General features: G+C 38.7%; 1 protein-coding gene across 1 annotated transcript in view; it reads right to left on the bottom strand.

The window, feature by feature from the left end:
* Positions 1-6,795, bottom strand: part of usp14 (ubiquitin specific peptidase 14 (tRNA-guanine transglycosylase)) — a gene marked incomplete in the record, with an annotated part of 44,553 nt that overhangs the window by 32,410 nt on the left and 5,348 nt on the right.

Genomic DNA, 6,795 nt, shown 5'->3' with positions numbered 1-6,795 from the left:
ATATATATATATATATATATATATAAAATATATATATATATTCATATATATATATATATATATATAATGTATTTTACCATCAATTATTCTACACTATTCCTACTCATTACATACAGACTAGTTTGTATTGTCTATGCATAACAGCACTCAAGGCTGATCTGGCAGCCGCAAAGGATGTTCTAGTTACCAGACCAAGTACAGAACAAAGTACAGTGCGTCCATTTTTCTGATGACAGAACAATGCATATGCAGGAATACATAAATATCTGGCACAAAGACTGCTCGTGCATATTTTTACTTTGTGCATACACAGACCTTTACTCTTGAACCCACAAAGTTTTATACATCTGGCCCCAGGTGTATTTTTATGCTCATGATCCATTAAATCCCTTTGCCAAAAGCTAGTTTTTTTTTTTATACGTTAATAACCATCATTATCTAGGATATTGCAGTTTCCAGGGCTCAGTTCTGTACCTTTAAAGACTTAATGATGACAAAAGAAGCAAACTGAAGAAATGTATACAGAGCTTTAAAGGATAAACCTGGTGGGACTTAACACATGGTCAGAGATTTGATTCCAACTGGGGTTAGCTCTGTGCTAAAAACGAACAAGAGGCTATATAAAGGGATGTAGGTCGACAAATATGACATTTATGATATCGTCTTAGATAACTTTAGTCAAAGTCAACTGTAATGAAGCTCAAGTGCTTCTGTGAACTGTTATGTTAACCTGAGCCTGCAATTACAGTTATGTGTTTTTTCCATATAACTACTACTGTAAGTTAACCTGTGCTAGTTTCCAAGAAAAGACTGTAATTAGCCTCAGCCTGTGACTGCTGGCACCAGTCTCCCACGCTCATTTATCTTGGGTGCACCTCCTCATGTTGAATAATTTATCTGTTTAATGGAGGCGTGCTCTCATCACAGTTGTTCCTATGGAATTAATTATGACAGATTAAGCATGATCAATGAATTAATCCCTATCATTTAGTGTGCCGTCTATGTGTGTGTGTGCAAGAGTTTGTGTGTTTGTAATTCATTACTGCGGTCAGATTTTGTCAATATATACAGCTGGCATCAATCATCATCTGCCCTTGACCTTTTTAATAGCCATTGATCTGTTTTCAAGGCATAAATATTTACACTGAAATCCCCTTCTCTCACGAGTTTTGACACAAACACACACCCACACGGACAGCCTCAAATCTTATTGCTCATTAATTGCTTGATTAAGCGGTGGTGCAAATGTTATGAACTACAGTACATTCCTGTGTGCAGCCTGTTTAATAAAATAGGTCAGTCCTTTACCAGAAGATGGCAGCATAAGCCCAAGACACGACTGTGAGGAACAAAACTACTATTTGAGGGGATGTGTACATATGAACCTGAAAGAAAAGGGATTAGTGATCTGGGCTGTCTAGGGAGGTAGAATTACCTACAAAAATCTAATTTTTATTGTTACATTGTCTGTCTCATTTAGCTTTCCAGACAAACACATTTCCAGTTCATCCAAATAATTAATGGTGAATTTTAAAAGGGAATTAATAAGGGATCCCACAGGGATTATTAATGTGCCATCTTTAATTACTCAAATGAATTTGATGAATAAATTCAGTCACAATGCTGGAACCTATTGGATATGACAGTTGGAGTCCCAGGTTAAATGTTGCCAACATACTTGACTGTGAGGATATAAATAGTTTCTGGGGACGGGTTCCAGTTGACATGGAAATCAGTGAGTTAAACCTTGGTGAAAATGGCTGAAAACAGATAACTAACTAACTAAAAGTATAATAAACGCATTGAATTTGAGTGTCCTTTGCTATTATAATCAGCTGAATTTGTTTAATAATTCATTATAACCAAATGATCAGAAATGAAATTGTAATTTATGTGCTCTTCAGATTTGGTGTTGATGAGGTGAAACAAACAAAAAAAAACAACCCATCAAATTCTACATGTGTCTCCTTCCTTACTATTGACTTAAAAAGTGCTTGGGATGCCATCCATCCATTAGTCATCCTACACTGACCCACTTGCATGAATCTGCTGTACTAGTACAAGCTAATTAGCAACCAACCTGGCTACAACCACTCAGTTCACTGGCCTTGCTGGCCTTCGAACCTGATTGGCGGAGCCTTGGTTCCTTCATAATTAGCCAGGCCTAGATAGCTCTCATTTAGCTCTCCCTGACCCATTTGCAAGCGTATTAGCATTCCAAGCCATTTGTAGGAGGCTGGTCCCATCGCAGTCACGCCACTCCTTAACACTGCAGGCAACTGCTCAGCTCTAGAAATGGCTTTGAATTAGTCTGTGTCTGTGTGTGTGTGTGTATGTGTGTGTGTATGTGTGTGGGTGTGTGTGTGTGTGTGTGTTTTGTGCATGTACACGTGCATGTACACGTGCATGTGCCTACCGGTATGACTGCTGATATTAGTTCTATTGAAATGAATCCCACACAGTCATTTTATTTGCCTCTGTGTAGCCAGTCTCCCTCACCTCCTCCATCTCTCTCTCTGCCATGTTCCCCATCATATAGCACACTGTATGAAATTACAGTATACAGTCAATATCTGAGTTTGTTGAATGTAATCTGGGGATTTTATAGGATTCATTTATGCTAAACCAAAGCAGGAAACTTTACAGTTCTATTGGGGCTATTTTCTCAACTGCACTCAAAAGCAAAATAATCAATTTTATTAACATTTGCTGTTTTCATATAATGAATGTAATAAACAATGATTATTGACCTCAATCTACTGACTTCTAGACATGCATTTGTATTAGTCATTACGGCTGGGAAAGGCTGCCTCCTCTGCCACAGTTTAAATCTAGTGTTATTACTCTGTCATCACGTACAGGCCTTTTATGGTTTTCTATTACCGCTGCCATGTTATAGCAGCATTGGAGGACACCAAAGACCGGGTGGCTGAGTGTGCTATTTTCAAAAGACTCTGGCTGGCTGTGATTCAGAACCACAGTGAGTAGATTTAAAGAGAACATTTTACATTTTAAGACTATAGAAATGAAAAAGAGCAAGTCAATAAAGAATACAACATCCATGCAATATCATTTTGTCAAAGAATGTATGGTAACAGTAAAAAGAAGAATGGTAAGGTCTCTTGTTTTATCTATAATTTATGTCAGTAGTTGTGTGTATATTCTATTTCTATGACTATTAAAAATAATCATTTTATTGAAAACATTTTAACAGAACAATTGCAAATATTTTGCTAAATCCACCAAATGTCATAGAATCATAGCCAAACACTCTTTGAAAGTGCATTTTAAGCTCAATTGACCTAACTCCTTCCCATGATGAAACTTATCAGCCCAAGGGGCAATGCATGGCAAAGGACTATTTAAGTATTCTGAAGCACTGCCTAAGTTCACAGTCAACTCCCAGCAGCACAAGTCTGCCTACAAATAACACGGGTGGTGTACTTTTTGTTCTACCAGAAAACCTTCTGCATGTAGCTTCACTCAACCAACCCCAAAAGAGGGCCTTAGTCTACATGGAAATAACTGCACATGAGAAGCGTAAAAGGAATCTGAGCATGACCAAATCCTTTTAAATGCAACTAGGACAAACACATGAGTGGTACTTCCTGAATATTTTAGGTTGTGTGTGTGTGTTAACTCCTGAACATGAGCTAAATAGAGGCAGGGAATAAGGCTTCGCACTTCCGACAATAGTTCACTCTGAGTTTGTTCTGCAGTGTTATTGTTATATAAAGTAGCAGGGTTGGATCCGCTGTGCACTCTTTATGACTCACGGTGCAGAGGTAGCAATTAGGTGCCACGAGTTCACATAAGATAGACCTCTATCACTTCTCATTCCCTAAATTTAGAGGAACCCACAGGCATGTCCATATATTGTACAAATGCTCTATATATTGTGATAGAGGCTAAGAAAATGGACTTCTATTCCCTGTGGCAAAATTTGATTTACTGTTCTATTTAAATGGCCACACTGTTTCTGAGAGGTTGGTGTTGCCATGGCTAAGCCTTAGGGTGTTTAGATACATCACGCTGTAAAGTAACCAGACATTTAACATAGAAACACACTGCAAACACTGCACTTAGCGCACCGAAATTATTTTGGTCCTGTTTTGATAATTTTGAAAATTACAATCATTACAAAAGCTTTTTCATTCCAACTACAATATCCATTTTAAGCAAGGCCAAAAAGGCTGTTATTTATTTATGGAATTGTTTTTTAATGCAATTTTATGCAAGTTTTTCATGGGTGTATCTTTTTCTGCTGTTTGTGAGCCCCTAATAATTTTCATCATGTGATAGAAAGTAAAGTTTAGAAATCTTTACACAAAATTAAGCAGATGTTGTCTATCAGGAGTAAACTACAAACTTTTAACAGTATGTACGTCAGCTGATCGTTATATATATAATATTATTATATATATAATTATAATATTCAATCAACTAAGCTATGAACATGCATAGCTAGTTTTCTGATTATATTATTTATAATAGTAATTATATTATATTACTTTTTCTAATTATTAAATCTGAGCATGCTAACATGCTAAACTGAGAAAATAGTAACCATTATTTGTGCAACATCATGATTTTCAAGCCTTTTATGGTTGTGGCTGTGTGCCAGGGCCACAAAAAAAACTCTAATTATATGCAAAAGATGTTACAATGTTATTATCTACACATGGTAGATCCGTATTTCTGTTTCCCGTGACAATCGTGGAATAGTCAAATGGCGGAAAAGAGAAATAATTCATTTTAAAACAATATTTTACACAGGAATCGAACTGCAGTCTCCTGTGTGATAATCCTTCCACCCCAACCACCTCCTTATGTGAACTTGTTTGCTCTTTATACTATGTTTGCCCTTTGGTTCTGCCTTTACCAACCCTGGCTGGTACTTGTTTCAGCCCAAACCATGATCATTGTCCTAAAACTAACCAATACGCAGGCACAAACAGGGTACCGATGAACAAGCTCCATTCTTTACATGTGAGCTTCTTCTTAACGCATTAGTACCGTGCTGTCATTGTGAGCATGTTTGCACGCTGACATTAGCATTTACCTCATAGCACGGCAGCCTCACAGAGCGGCTAGCATGGCTGTAGACTCCTTTTTTATCTAAGATAGATTATTTTTGCAGAGTATCACTCGAACAAAAAGAAAAAACGTGTAATTCTCTCACTTTGAAATCAAGGTTACTCTTATATCTTTGCTGATGACATCATTCGGAGACACTGAGACATAAGTTTACCTTTTTTAGTTACTGCCGGGCTACCTGTCCCTCTCTGCTTCTGCTGTAGTATTTACTGTGGTGAGTATATCAGAATCTGATCCAGGCTGGTTCTGCTTGTCCCCATCAATCATCAGAATGGCTCAGCTGATGAACAAGTACACAGCCTGATATGGCCTGGTGCAGTGCCACAGACTAAGTGAGAAAACATCAAAACCCTGAAGTTTTACACAATTAGGTAAATCCTAATTGGCAATTACTTTGATTTGTAATCCTAAAGGTATTTAATGAGTTCATTTAATGGTGCCATGGAGCATGATAGAGTATGGTAATTGGTTTTTATAAGAAGTGTAAAAATCAAGGTGTGTCTGTGAGGTGGGTGGTGCCACTTATTTGCCAAGATATTATGGGGCATTAAGAGAAAGTTCTCTACAAAAGAAGTTTAGGAAAGAATCTCAAAACCCCAGCTGTAGTACTTTGGGATAAAAATAGACGCACATGGAGTTTTGAAGTGAGCTGTTTTGGCGCTAGCAGCTCTTTTCTTAATGATCATCCCCTGATGATGATGTGTTTATGTACATCCATCTTCAAGGGTAAAACTAAAAGGTAAGAAAAAGTCACACAGCTGCCCTTGCAGCTTTTTACCACTGTAAGAGTGGATGTCTCACTCTCCAGTTCTAACAAGGTCGGAACTGTCAGGAAAGAGTGAGGCCGGGGAGCTAATATACTCAGGCCAGGAGGAAGAGTCATCCCTCATACCAACAGCAGACGGAGCACTGGAGAGAGAGAGAGAGAGTGTGTGTGCGCTCGAGTGAGCTTTCCAATGTGTGTGTGCGCATGTGAGCTTTAGCGAGAGGGGGAGGGGTGTGTGTTTGTGTGCGTGCATGTGAGCTTGGCTAGAGAGAAGATATTTGTGTGTACTCTGTGTGTGTCTGTGTGTGTGTGTGTGTGTGTGTGTGGATAATAATAACTATAAATTGGTTTGTAATGTACCATCATTGACCAGGAATTTGTTTTTGGAGACACTGGTGCAGACATATTGATTACCACCATAGCAACATAAGTACATACAGGCACAACAGGACCTCACAGTTAGCGCAGAGGGACGTGTGTATTGGTGTGTGAGTGAGAGAAAGAGAGAGCCTTGTTTTATTGCTGTGTGTCCTCATTTTTCAAAGAGTGAGAGAGTGAGAAGGATCATGGGTGGGCCCCCATGAGACCCTTTAGAGATGGAGACGCCACTTCACTCCATCCACTCAGCCTTCACAAAATGGAGGGAGGAGGGATGGAGAGAGGGTACAGGGAAATACTGGATATCAGATGTTCCACGTAGCTAGATGATCATCGGTGTTCCTGTGTCTGTGTGTGTGTGTGTGTGTGTGGCAGTAGTGGTAGTAGTGTTTGAATTGACCATTTGCCAGCTAGAGTCTGGATGTTATTCCTTCAGCTCCAACAGCTACATGCTGAAATACTTCCTGGTTTTAAGTCAGGTATTTCCCGGCAGTGCTGAGGAGGTTGTTTACCAAAGATAGCTTTAAATAGGCTCTTCACAAAATTTATGTTGC

Source organism: Morone saxatilis, unplaced genomic scaffold (genome assembly GCF_004916995.1).
Source record: "Morone saxatilis isolate NCDOM2014 unplaced genomic scaffold, NCSU_SB_2.0 Contig23, whole genome shotgun sequence".
Lineage (NCBI taxonomy): Eukaryota > Metazoa > Chordata > Actinopteri > Moronidae > Morone > Morone saxatilis.
The sequence above is the reverse complement of the archived record's forward strand: the minus strand, read 5'-3'. Positions and strand labels throughout refer to the sequence as shown.